The following is a 12,382-nucleotide window of genomic DNA, read 5'->3' as shown; positions in this document are numbered from 1 at the left end:
TCTTGGAGAATAAGTCTAGATTGTGCAGAAGCCTCGGCCACAGTGTTACATTCACACAGCGATCACACCTGGTTCAATCAGCTGAAATAGTTTGGCCCAGGTTGCATTGAGTCTATCCTCAGTTGAAATTAAACTGACAAAAAAAACTGGAAACATCCTTTATAAGATGAGAGAAATCAAGCGCTCAGTTTTGATTTCATGTTTTGTTTTTGACATGTAGACCTACTATTTGTCTAGTTGTCATGCCTTCACACCAAAACACTTCCTTTGTCAGCGACAGAAAAAAATACCCAAAAAGCTGCGATGGGGAAGTGATGCCTCTCTAATCGAAATAAAGACATCTTTCTATTTGAGGAACCTTTAGTTCAGAGATACTGACAGCTGAGAGAAAGAGACTGACTGAGAGAGAGAGAGAGAGAGAGAGAGAGAGAGAGAGAATGGCTAAATTCAGTTCATTTCTGATACTACTGCTTCATTTGACAGGTAAGGCTCCATTTAAACGTGTAATACAAGAGTTTGATTTAAACAGAAGTTTTCCATTTGAAAAGAGTGACAACAACTCTTAAAAAACTACAAAAATCGTTTTTTTTCCTTTTGGATAATTTTCACACTGGTCTGCACCAATCCAATAGCTGAAAAGTGAAACATTGTCAGTCCTAGCTCTTTTGATGATCTTATTTTAATTATTATTTTTTTGAGCAATAGTCAACAGGTATAAATACTGTATGTCAAAAGTCTACAGGTAATGGATAAAATAGCATTTGTAAATAGCATTTGTCTCCATCAACTTTGTTAGAGAAAAGAACAAAAGAAAATAACCCTTAACAATACACATGGCACTATTCTCTGCAACCCTGTTATTTCACAATATCCTTTTCTAAGGAAAGCAATCTTTTAGTGCAAATTAATATATTGTAGCTCCAAAACATGTCTAGCCCTCAAAATATTTTTCGAATCATACTCCACGTTCTGACATGAACTTGTCCCATCAGCAATCTAAAGAGTGGGCTACACTCATTCCCCCACCCGCATCAGCCAAGTTTTTGGTGTGGCAGGTTGGTGGGAAACGGAACGGTGTCAGTAACAGTGTGTGTGTGTGTGTGTGTGAGTGTGAAGCACAGAGAGCAGAAGTCATGTTAATGGCCCCTGCTGCAGCAAAATCAGCCTACATGATGATTATTTGACGTTGGCAAATAAATAAAAAAAAAGATGACCCTAATCCTGTCACCGGCCCAAGAACAACAACGGCCCATCAAGCAAGTCAAGCAAGGTCTTTCTAACATTATACTTATACTTTCCTAAATTAGCGCCCCTACCGGCGGCAGGAGATGGCAACAAGCATTTCCAACGTGATCTCACAAAAATACGTGAAATGAACACGACCTCGACGAATTTGAAAGCATTCCTCCACCACAAATTGAATTACATGCCAAAGGTTGGTTAATGGTAAATTTAGGCAATTAAAACCACTTTGGTTAAATTTAGGCATGTAAAACAAGTTTGTTTAAGGATAGTAATGCAACCGTGATCCATATGGAATAGTAGCACCGCCTTGTTTTGGGAGTCTGGGCCAGCTTGGTCAATTGCTTACCTACCTACCTACCTTTCTACCTATCTCTCTATCTATGAGAGAAAATGAACACTGCCTTCTCACTTGAGGCGTGTGAATCAGCAGCTGCAGAGCAACCTCTGATGACATATGGCAAGATATGTGCTTGCAGTATCTTGAATAAGGGAAAAATCTACGACACTTAATGACCTAGCCCAAAGGCATGCTTCACTGAGTTGCAGCCAGCAGCATGACAGCCACTACTACTCTACCCACTGAGCACTAGACGTCATCAACATGTCTATGCTTAGCTCTCATATAGCCCAGGATTCTGGCCATCTGTACACCAGTTTGACCATGCAGTAACATAAAGCATAATAACAATGCATGAATGGCTGTAATATCAAAAATGCACCTATTCCATATGTATGAAAAAAAACTTTGCTTTAACCTTCATTTCAGCCTGGATGTCCAACCATTCAGACTACACATTGTTGACAATGAGCCAAAATACATCGAAAATTAGTTTTGCCAGCATTTTGAGATTTTGAGTGATTTTGTTACTTTTATCTCGGTGTTACATCATGGTGAATAATTATTTTCAGAAAACAAAAGGGAGAGTATTTATTTTTGTGGTTTTGTGAAGAGTAGTTCACAAAACCACAGGGTAGTGCTAGCAACACAAGTTAGCATGCTGTTCCTCGTATGCTACTTATTCCTATTAAAAGGCTTAGCTGATGAAGTCTGTGATGCACAGGTGGTTTCACTACTGTTGACAAAATGTACTATTGTAAGTCACTTTGGACAAAAGCGTCTTATGTACTACAAGGCACAGATAACTGATCCCTTTTCATTTCAACAAATGCCCTTTGACAGATATAGATATCCGCACTTGTTACTAACCCTATTTTCGCCTTCTTCCTGTTTACCTTTTCACCACTATTGCAAAGATAGAAGTGTCCAATAGGTGTAAAGCACATCCACAGACACACACGTAAGACAATCCTATGATTTCAGATTGCTGTAAGGAAGTGACCAAGTATGTGGTTGGGGAAAACTAATCATATTGGATGTATTTTCAGTTCTGGTGTGGTTTTTCCTTACACTCTCCTGTAGATTAACTTGGTGGAACGCCACTGGAGAAAATGGAACGTTGTGGAATGATTAATCCTTAATTAACGTTCCATTTTTTCACTTTTTACACACATAACAGATTAAAAAACTCAAAATCTAAATACCACACATTAAAAATGTCAAATTTTCACAATGTGAAGGTTTTTAGCAGGCCACCACACTTGCAATACAGAACACATATTATACTAGGGTGTGAAAGCCAAGAGGTCAGACATCAATGGCCCGGCTTGCACTAGGTCAACCTAGTCTTGTTTTTTAAAGAGTAGCAAATGGCAATTTCAGTAGCATGCTTTTTACCATTAGATGTCTGGCTTTAAACAGACTTGGCTTGTGGTGGTGTTTAGTTACTCCTTAATCAAGCTTTTTTTTGTGTATCACTTGCCTTCCCTTGCCATGACAAAGGAGCAGATTTCATTATTGTGCAGTAAATGGCAATTGCCAAAAATACCACTTCCTCATTTGATTTGACCACTGGGATGACAAAATTACAACATTTCCATCATGCTTCATTCTCAGCAACACAAGGCCAAAGTTCAGGAATCCCATTCAATTCAATTCAATTCTGTTCAAACATCTCTCTTGAATTTAACTCAGTAAACGTTAATTATTCCAGTGGGGAAACTGATATGGCATGCAAATACAGCCAGAAAAAAAAAATTAAAATGCTACATATTCATTTTTGGGGACAAAACCCTTACCCCTTCCTGTTACTGGGAGTCTAATGTGGTTTCTGAATTTTGCTGAGTGGGTCTTCAATATGACTAAAATACATAGAGGATCTAGTCTGTCATACTGACAGGCTGGGTGTTAAAGACAGCTGTTTCACAACTGGCTACCTTCTCTGGCTTTCACACGCAAACTCAACCACAAGGAGGAAAAAACATCATCAGGCAAACATTACCTTCCACTGGACGTTATTGTGATATTTGTGCTTCAGTTTGCAGGTAAAGTCACATTCAATTTTGTTTTGCTTGTTTATATCTCTTGATTTCACAAAACATAAATGTAACCTTTTCTTTGTTATTACATTGTGATTGTGTGAAAATTACTACCAGCCACCTGCCAAGTTTTACTTTAACATCCTCTCTGGCTTGTAGAAAAGACAACAGTTCCAGCCAGTAGACAAGAAGAAAAGCTATTGTGAGCAAGTTATTTCTAATAGATTTTCAAACACAGCATTAGGTATACAGTACAGAAGTGAATACAATTTTAGGTTACTTGTGTAACCCCAGTACTCTGAGTAGCATGAGTGCGATGTCTCACTATGGGATACACCCCACTCACGTATCTTCAGAAGCATTTATTCCACTACGCAGGCCTGAGTGGCTGGCAGTCATGACGTGTGTCAGGACCGTCCTATATATAGGGCTGATGCTGCATCACTCGTCATTCAATAAAGTACACCTCTTCTCGCTTCACCCCAGTAGCCAGAAGTTGAGACATGTCACTCATGTCACACCCACCAAAACAAAAGTTTTAGCACAGTCATTCTCAACCTTTTTCATGTCAAGGACCCTAACTTAGTCCAGATTAGAGCCACAGAACCCCATTTGATGAGATTTTGTCTCTCGGACCCAAATCTGAGAATATTTTTATTGTTAGATATGATTTTGTCCAGAATCCCATGACTATCTTGTGAAACTATGATCAAAATAATCATTCTTCTACATTCTCTGTGTTAACTTATCGTAAATTAAATAATGGCGATGATTAGGTGTTTAACAATTCAGCAATTTGCTGGGGGACCCCCTGGAACCCCCTCATGGTCCCCGGACCCCACATTGAGAACCACTCCTTTAGTACACCATTCCTCAAACACCTTCCACTTAGTCATACAAAGACCTAGTGGAGGACACCCTAGCGTTCTGAATGGCCCCACAGTGCTCAAGGTAACCCACTCACAGGCCAGGCACACAGTGCGAGCCATTCGGGGTGAGGATGAATTATTTCCCCGCCTGCATAGGTTGGCCGCGGAGGAGTTGTTTCACCTCCTCCAGCCATGGCATCGAGGGCCAGTGAGGGGTCAGTGTTGTAGGGTCAGGAGAACTGCTAACACCTCCAGGCAGTTGATATGGGCATGATGGAGACGACCGTCCCAGACCCCGTTTACTGCCTTCACGTACCCCCTGCGGTGGTAACCACCTCTCTGAACAGGACTGCACCCATCTCACGCCACCAAGACCAACACTCGGCGGTGGCCATGGCACACCAGGTCTAGTCTGAGAGAGGCCACCCAATGCTGGAAATCTCTCATACACAGAGCTGAAGCCATCAAGCCCAACAGTCTCAGGCACAATGTGAAGGAGACCGTCCTCCCCATGCCGAAGTGAGCCAGCCCTAGAAATGCCTGTTTAAGGCACGCAGATCCAGCATAGAACGAATCCCGCGCCCCACCTTTTTCAGCACCAGGAAGTATCTTGAGTAAAAGCCGCTGTTCCTCTGGTCGAGTGGTACTTTCATTATCGCCCCTTTTTCCAAGAGTAAGTCAATTTCCTCCTGTAGGATGCGAGCCGACTCCCCGTCTGAACAAACCACCCCACTGCACAAGGGTGGAGCTGTGGCAAACTTAAGTCTATAACTGCTGGTTACTATCTTCAGTACCCACTCTGATTCCGTGCTAGCTGCCCAACTCTCTCCCCTAAGGACAGGGGAGAGATGGCCTGAGGCAGGCGCAGTGGCATAGCACTGCCCTCCAGCAGCCGAAGCACATTGGTGCAACCAGACACTACTGCGCATGCACATGCACATGCACACACACACTTTGTAATCATGGGTGTCCCTTTTCGCAAATGGGACTGTCTAATTTTCAGAGTATTACTTTTAAACCAGAGCTATGAAACCTAATTGACTCACATTGTTTTCTTCCCAGTAGGCATCAGTGGACGATCCACCTTCTATCGCAGACCTGGAGACAGTGCCACTCTGCCCTGTGCCAGTGCTGTGTTATCCAGTTACCCAAAATGCCCCACAACCGAATGGATTTTCAGCAGAAATAGCAGCTCTTTGTCTAATGTGGAGGTCAAGGATGGAAATATCTCCTCAACCCGAGCAGCCAGACTGAGTTTGGGCTCTAACTGCTCTCTGGTCCTTCATAACATCAGTGCTGAGGATGCTGGTCTCTACGGCTGTAGACAGAACCATACTGGAGAGGAGGCATATGTCTGTCTAAATATTCTGAGTAGTGAGTCTTATTTCTATTAAAACTTATTGGGACTGTTATTTTTAAACTCACTGGAACTGTTATTTTTAAACAAGTTAAAAATAATAATATAAAAAAGCTAAAAGAATGATAGAAATAGAAATTGATCAAACTCATATTCAATAATAATAATAATAATAATAATGATAGTGGCACTGTCCACAGATACTACTACTACTATAAAAAGATAAGAGAAACTTACTGGTACCTCGTAGCAAAGAGTTTTCAGCGGGCGTTGTACATTTTGAGTTTTGCTAACAGTTATCACTGGTTTTCTCTCAGTCACTCCTTCTCCACCAGACGCTGATCCAAACCTGTACAGCAATGTCACATTAGCATGCTCTCTATTTAAATATGAAGACGGGCCGTGTCTACAGAACAGCATCCACTGGGTGGACGAGACGGGCGCCGAGCTGCATGACGAAGGCGATGGGTATGAGGTCAACGGACAGAAGAACTGTACGTCTGTTCTGACTGTGAGGCCGGGCCACAACAGGAAATACCGCTGCCAGCTGACTGATGAGACGGGCAAGGAGGTGATATATGCCGACTATGCACCTACCTTCTCAGGTAGGAAAAGTTACGATAAGTCAAGTTAAGAGAAGTTAAGGTATGATAAGATAGAATAACTTAAAATAAGATAAGACAAGAAAAGTTAAGATAACTTAAGGTAGGTTAATATAAGAAAAAAAGTTAAAATAAAATAAGACAAGATAAGATAGTTTAAGATAGGCTAAGGTATGTGGTCCATACCGGTGGTGGATGGGTTGAGTAAAACTCTTCTGCTGGTCATGATCACATTTCTGGTTTTCTTGTCAAACAGGTGAAATGTTCCATATTAAAGCCACATATTTTCTTTATATCTGAAAACTGGTGTTGTGCATGGGGACCTAAAAGTCGCCCTAGTCATCCATTTTTTTTAAAGCTGATGATCAGCCTAATATGAATGGTTTACTGAACAAGCTGTCCATGACTATCAAAAAATCAAACTTCATTATCTTCAGTGGCAAAAAGACTTACTGCAAATGTAGCCGGTGGGTTACGCCTATGGTGTTCTGCGTTGTGTTCTGATGTTTTCAATTAAGAGGCAGGAGGCAGCACTGGGTCTCACGTCTTTAGCGAGGATCTGGTTGAATATAGACAATGTACAGAAACATTAGTTGGTTGTGTGTGAGTGTCTGCTTGGCTCCCCTCTTGGTCAGTTGGAAAACGTTTTTTTTGCCAAGTTACAGTTACAGAATAATATCTAACAGAATAATAGTTAAAGAATAATATCTAAGAGCTATTTGTTACAACGATGTCCAATTTCATAAACTATAGCAGTATAAATTGCATAACATAATAACCATGACTATGAACAGCATGACATTACAACATTGATATAGATGAGTTTATGTACAAACAGTCGAGGATGCGTGCACAGCTCAGCGGCAGAAAAGCCACTGTGGCAACTGGAGCTATAGCAACTTGGCTGTCATTTTCACACTGATAACAGCAAACAAACGGACAACAATGGCGTACCTGGCTAGTTTGTCAGGCTCAGATCGCACAGATTATTTAGAAAAACTTGTTTTAAGTACTGGTGAATGACTGCTTGACCCTTATTCAATCCCAGTTTAGGAATGGCTTGCAGACATGGCCAAGTGGCCACCCATCCAACGGCCAGACATATATATGCATCTGATTGAAAAGCCTAGCATATACAAAAGACAGCCTCCGAGCATACAAATCTCTCGATGCTGTAAATTCATATTATGTAGGCATGCGGCACAAATTAGACATTACATTTCTGGTGAGCTTTGTGTTTAAGAGCAGGTCATACTCAGCCAGCATCAAAGTGTGAAGGCAAAGCCCTATGATGCACGGGTGTAGTGCATACTGAAAAAGGCGACATCCTGACAACAAATTGTACATGGGTAAGTGTCACCCAGGGACTGAATATCAGTCAAGCAGTCACTTATTTCCACTTACAGGTTACAAGATCTAAGACTTGCACTGTCAAAATTCACCGATCATGCACAAAGGGGCATTAAGTAATCTATAGCTTCTGTTGACTTCTATTGGTGACCATTAGGAGTTGCAATGACATCAACAAGTCACACACACACACAACAGTGAAGTGAGTCTTGAAAGCAGAAATCTCAGCAGCTGGCTGAGTCATCCTTAAGTCAGTTATTGATCAACAACACTATCAACCCCCACAAATATATTATGATCATTTAAAATCTTACTTATTTCCCCTTAAACTTTCTTTACTGACATGTTTTTCTCCACCATGTTCCACAGCTTACACATATTGCTCTGTTCTGAACTACGACATGTTGACTCTGCGTGTTGCAGCAGAACTGTTCCTCATTACTGTAATTACTGCTCTTCTCATCAGAAGCTGGAGGAGAGCTAGAGGTGAGAGAATTCAGAACAATATTTAAGATAAATAATAATTTATTGTAGAATTTAAACAGTTCTCTCTGCTTTATTTTTCCAGGGAACCAGACAACACCTGATGACAACATTGTGAGTTTAAAACAAAAACTGAACTGACTTGAAAAATTAAATGTCTATGGTCAGGACTGTAAGGTTGATCGTAAAATGATTTCCATTTTCATAGCTATCCATTACTGTAATGGAAGACTGTAACTGTCTGTTTGTATTTGTGCAGGTTTTAAACTCAGTAAGCGGTCCTGCAGTGAGCCAGTCTGGTCCAGCAGCCAGTCAGGAAGAGGTCAGATCATACAGTAACTGACCTTGTTCCCACGGCGGCCATTTTGAAGTCACTTCACACTCGGGGTGGAAAACTCTACCTGGAAGACAACATAAAGCTAGCGTGACTTCAACACATTAGTGTACAAGTGAGAACTTCAGATAAACCTCATATGAGCTAGCAATCTTCAGAACTTCAACAATTACTTGAATTTAGCAGGGAAGTCAGTTTGCTAGCTTATTAGCTAGTTAGCTACTAGCTAGCTACCTAGGCTAGGTTCCAGTTGCTATAGCTATCCTGGTCCAAATTCCTAAAATGTGAACCTACATTCCTCCAGATTCTTGAGATCCATTCATTTCTTTTTTTTCAGTGGAGAATCTGTGATGTGATAAATGTCCAATTCATGACTTGTATGATGTGCATCTTGGTCCACAACAGCAGGACAGAGCTGGGCTGTACTTGCTCTTCCAGGAAGAGTTTCCCACTCTGACGGGCGAATTCACAAAAGGATTGCGCGGCTTTTGCTGACGCTAAATCTGTGCAAATAAGACAAAAAGAAACCGTGTAATTCACAAAGCACTCGCAAAGGGTGAAATGTACCGCTAACTGCGCTGCCACGCAAATAGCGTCTCGGTGCTCTGTGCTATTTGCACGTATTTAAATTAGGTAATATGCATACATTTGGCACAAAATTGGCCCCTTTCTATGCAAATGAGCCTCATTGCAAAAACAGTCCGATTCACAAAGATCGGCACTAATTGCCACACGCAATTATTAGCGTCTTCAGAGAGTTGGCGGTAATTGAAGGAGGAGAATTTTGAAGGAGAATATCACTTGTTGATTTAACTAAGAATTGAATTGACCTTGCAAATGTCTCTGCAACAATTCCACCTTTGTGTGACCTAAAAAATAAATTTGTCTGTAAATATAGTCTGTAAATAATATTTTGACATTATTATTATTATTATTATAGAACTTTAACACAGATTGCTTCACAAACAAAATCAAATAAATCAGTACAACCAAACAATCAATACAACTCAATTTCTCACAAATATTTTCACTTATCTCACTAGTCAGCACAGTGGGCCTTATTTTGGCCTAAATTTTTCTCTTTCTCTCTGCCATTATCCTGCCTACTGTGTTCTTGGCGCAAAGGCAACATTTATATTTTGCAAAACAGCAAAACAGGGGCGAATTGCACTCAGTTGCAAATTGCACTCAGTTTATAACTCACGTTATGGGCGTGTTTGTGCTGGCATATCATTAGTGCAATATCTTTTGTGAATCGGTCCTTGAGACGGAGCAAATAGCGGTTGCAAATGATACGCAATTCATGGTGCTATTAGCGGCCGCAATCCATTCTTTGTGAATTCACCCCTGAATGTGTTGTAAATTCAAAATGGCTGCCCTGGGAATAAGGTTGATACATTCAACTCCAATACATTCAGTAAGCTACAATTCTAGTCATTTCATTTTTTACAACTGACATTTTGGCAGGTTTAGTCCTAATCATTTTACTAAGTATTTTGATTTGTTTGAATTTCAAAGTAAGTGTTGCTCAGAATGAGTCTGATTTCCTTTTGTTAAATGTGGAGCAGTGATAGTCTGAAAGCCATAGAAATGGACTGGTTTCAGAAAATCTCTCTCCTCCCTCATTAACTATCATTGAGGTTCCCTTGAGCAAGGCACTAAACTCCAGCTGCTCCAGTGGAGCTGCTCAGCGGCCAGCGTTCAACTTTAACTCATGTGTGTTGTGTTGTATTGTGCTGCATTACATTGTGTTGTGTTGTGATTCACAGGTGCATAATGATGATGATGATGAAGGTACAGTAAACTATGCCAACATAGAAGCCCCTTCTGCCTCTGTCCTGCTCCACTGATCAACAACCTCCACACCAATGTCCACTAACCAGAGAAATAAGAGACCACAGCAGATAAATATAATTTTAGCACAATAGTTTTCGAATGAGCTTGCTTAAGGTTTTTGGTTCAGTGATTATTATTATTATTATTATTATTATTATAATTATTATTTTTCAGATAAAATGATGTAAAGACTGTCATTCAGATTGTTTTCAGCACTTACAAACAGTAGAGGTTGTGTACTTTCAGGTGAAGTGAAACATTCACACCTGAAATGATTTTAAATGACTTTACAACTGTTAGATTGTTGGCTGTTCACAAGTTTGCAAAATGAAATGATCAAAGTAAAACATCAAAGATCAAACTCTGAGACGGCTAATTAAATACTAACATTAAGGTAAAGATGAATTTATTGGCCACTTTACACAAGTGAACGGCTTTCTTACATAAACATACAGAACAAAGACATCTAAGAATCAAGAGTATTAAATGAGGCCTACAAAAAGACTGCAGGTATGAAAGTAAAGGAGCATTATGTATTCATATTAAAGACGGGTATTTTTCTCTTTCTAGAGTACAGGTCATTTCTATCTTTTCCTGACAAGGAGAAAGATATTCAAGCTGTTATTTCATCTTGTATTAACTATTATAAGTCTCTTTTATACAAGTGTGTGTTTTCCTGCCTCAGCTGTTTAGCTCTTTCTCATCTGCAGATAGTTCAGAACGCAGCAGCTAGGATTTTAACTAGATCTAACAAGAGAGATCATAGAACTGTTTTAGTTGCCTTGAATTGGCTTGAAGTTGAATTTAGACTTGCTTTTAAGAGTTTATGGATTGCTTTTGAAGTAAGTAGCTTAGCCTCAGTTTATATTACACAGCACAACACCTTATGTACAGAAGAACAGTTTTAGATTTTCCAAAAAAGCTCTTAAATTGTTCCAGAGTTTATTTTACAGACGGTGATCATGCATTTGGAATCAGACACTTTGAAACAACCTGAGAAAATTTGAAAACTTTATATTTTCTCTATACTTCTAATTTTAGTTAACTTGCATTTAACAGGTAACTTGTTAACATTGTTATCATTATGCTGTAGTAGTACTGTTAACTTGTTTGTTGGGAGTCCAAAATGTTTTCTGAATTTTCCAAAGTATGCTTGAATGAGCTGTGGGCCTTAATGGAGTCAGTATAGTCTTCCCTTTGTTATAGCTGATTATTGCTGTTCATTTATATTATCTGCAAATAAAACATTGTTTAATACTCAGTCGCACATTGTGTATCGTAATTCCTCCATATACTAATAGTGTCATGGCTTTCACAGTGGAAGGTAGAGATCAGTAGGTAACACACTGTGTTAGACAGGCTAAAACCACACACACTCGCACACACACACACACACTATATACTGTATTTATGTGTGTATATATATATATACACATATGTGTGTTGTGACCTACTGTTGCACTCATTTTAAGTCACTTTAGATGCTTAAAAATTGTAAATAACTTTTTGTGGGTCAGATGTTTTGCTGTCTGTCTCTCTCTCTCTGTTTCAACTGCTGCAAAAAATAAAGAGAGATAAGAAAACTGATAAGCCGTGCATACGTAAATCAACCAGACAGAAGAGGAAAAAAACAGAAATTGGGGCTGTTGAGGAAGTGACACCCTAAACCAAAAAGTGAAGAGGAGTTAAAACCCTGTTCACACTGGCGTTTCAAGACAACATAGAGTGTTACATAGCACCCTCTCACGGCTGTTTTGAGATGCAGAACTGGTGCTTTGAGAAACTCGAGTTTTCAAACCTGACATGGAGCATGTCAGATGGAATCCAAACACCACTATGGTGTTTTGACTGTTTACTTTACGGCACTCCAGACACCACTATGGCACATTTAATCCCTTTTCTCATGTACTCTCATGTACTGATTTTTATT

The 12,382-nt window shown here is 39.9% G+C and overlaps 1 long non-coding RNA gene across 1 annotated transcript; it reads left to right on the top strand.

Moving 5' to 3' along the window:
• Positions 1-8,200: 8,200 nt before the first annotated feature.
• Positions 8,201-11,566, top strand: LOC139657219 (uncharacterized). Its single transcript, XR_011696172.1, has 4 exons — positions 8,201-8,285; positions 8,368-8,396; positions 8,542-8,604; positions 10,386-11,566. It is a non-coding gene; the product is annotated as an uncharacterized lncRNA (long non-coding RNA).
• The last annotated feature ends 816 nt before the right edge of the window (positions 11,567-12,382 follow it).

Source organism: Centroberyx affinis, unplaced genomic scaffold (assembly GCF_046629955.1).
Source record: "Centroberyx affinis isolate AG114_WGS23_722 - 3 ecotype Tasmania unplaced genomic scaffold, CSIRO-AGI_Caff_v1 ptg002642l_1, whole genome shotgun sequence".
Taxonomy (NCBI): domain Eukaryota; kingdom Metazoa; phylum Chordata; class Actinopteri; order Beryciformes; family Berycidae; genus Centroberyx; species Centroberyx affinis.
The sequence above is the reverse complement of the archived record's forward strand: the minus strand, read 5'-3'. Positions and strand labels throughout refer to the sequence as shown.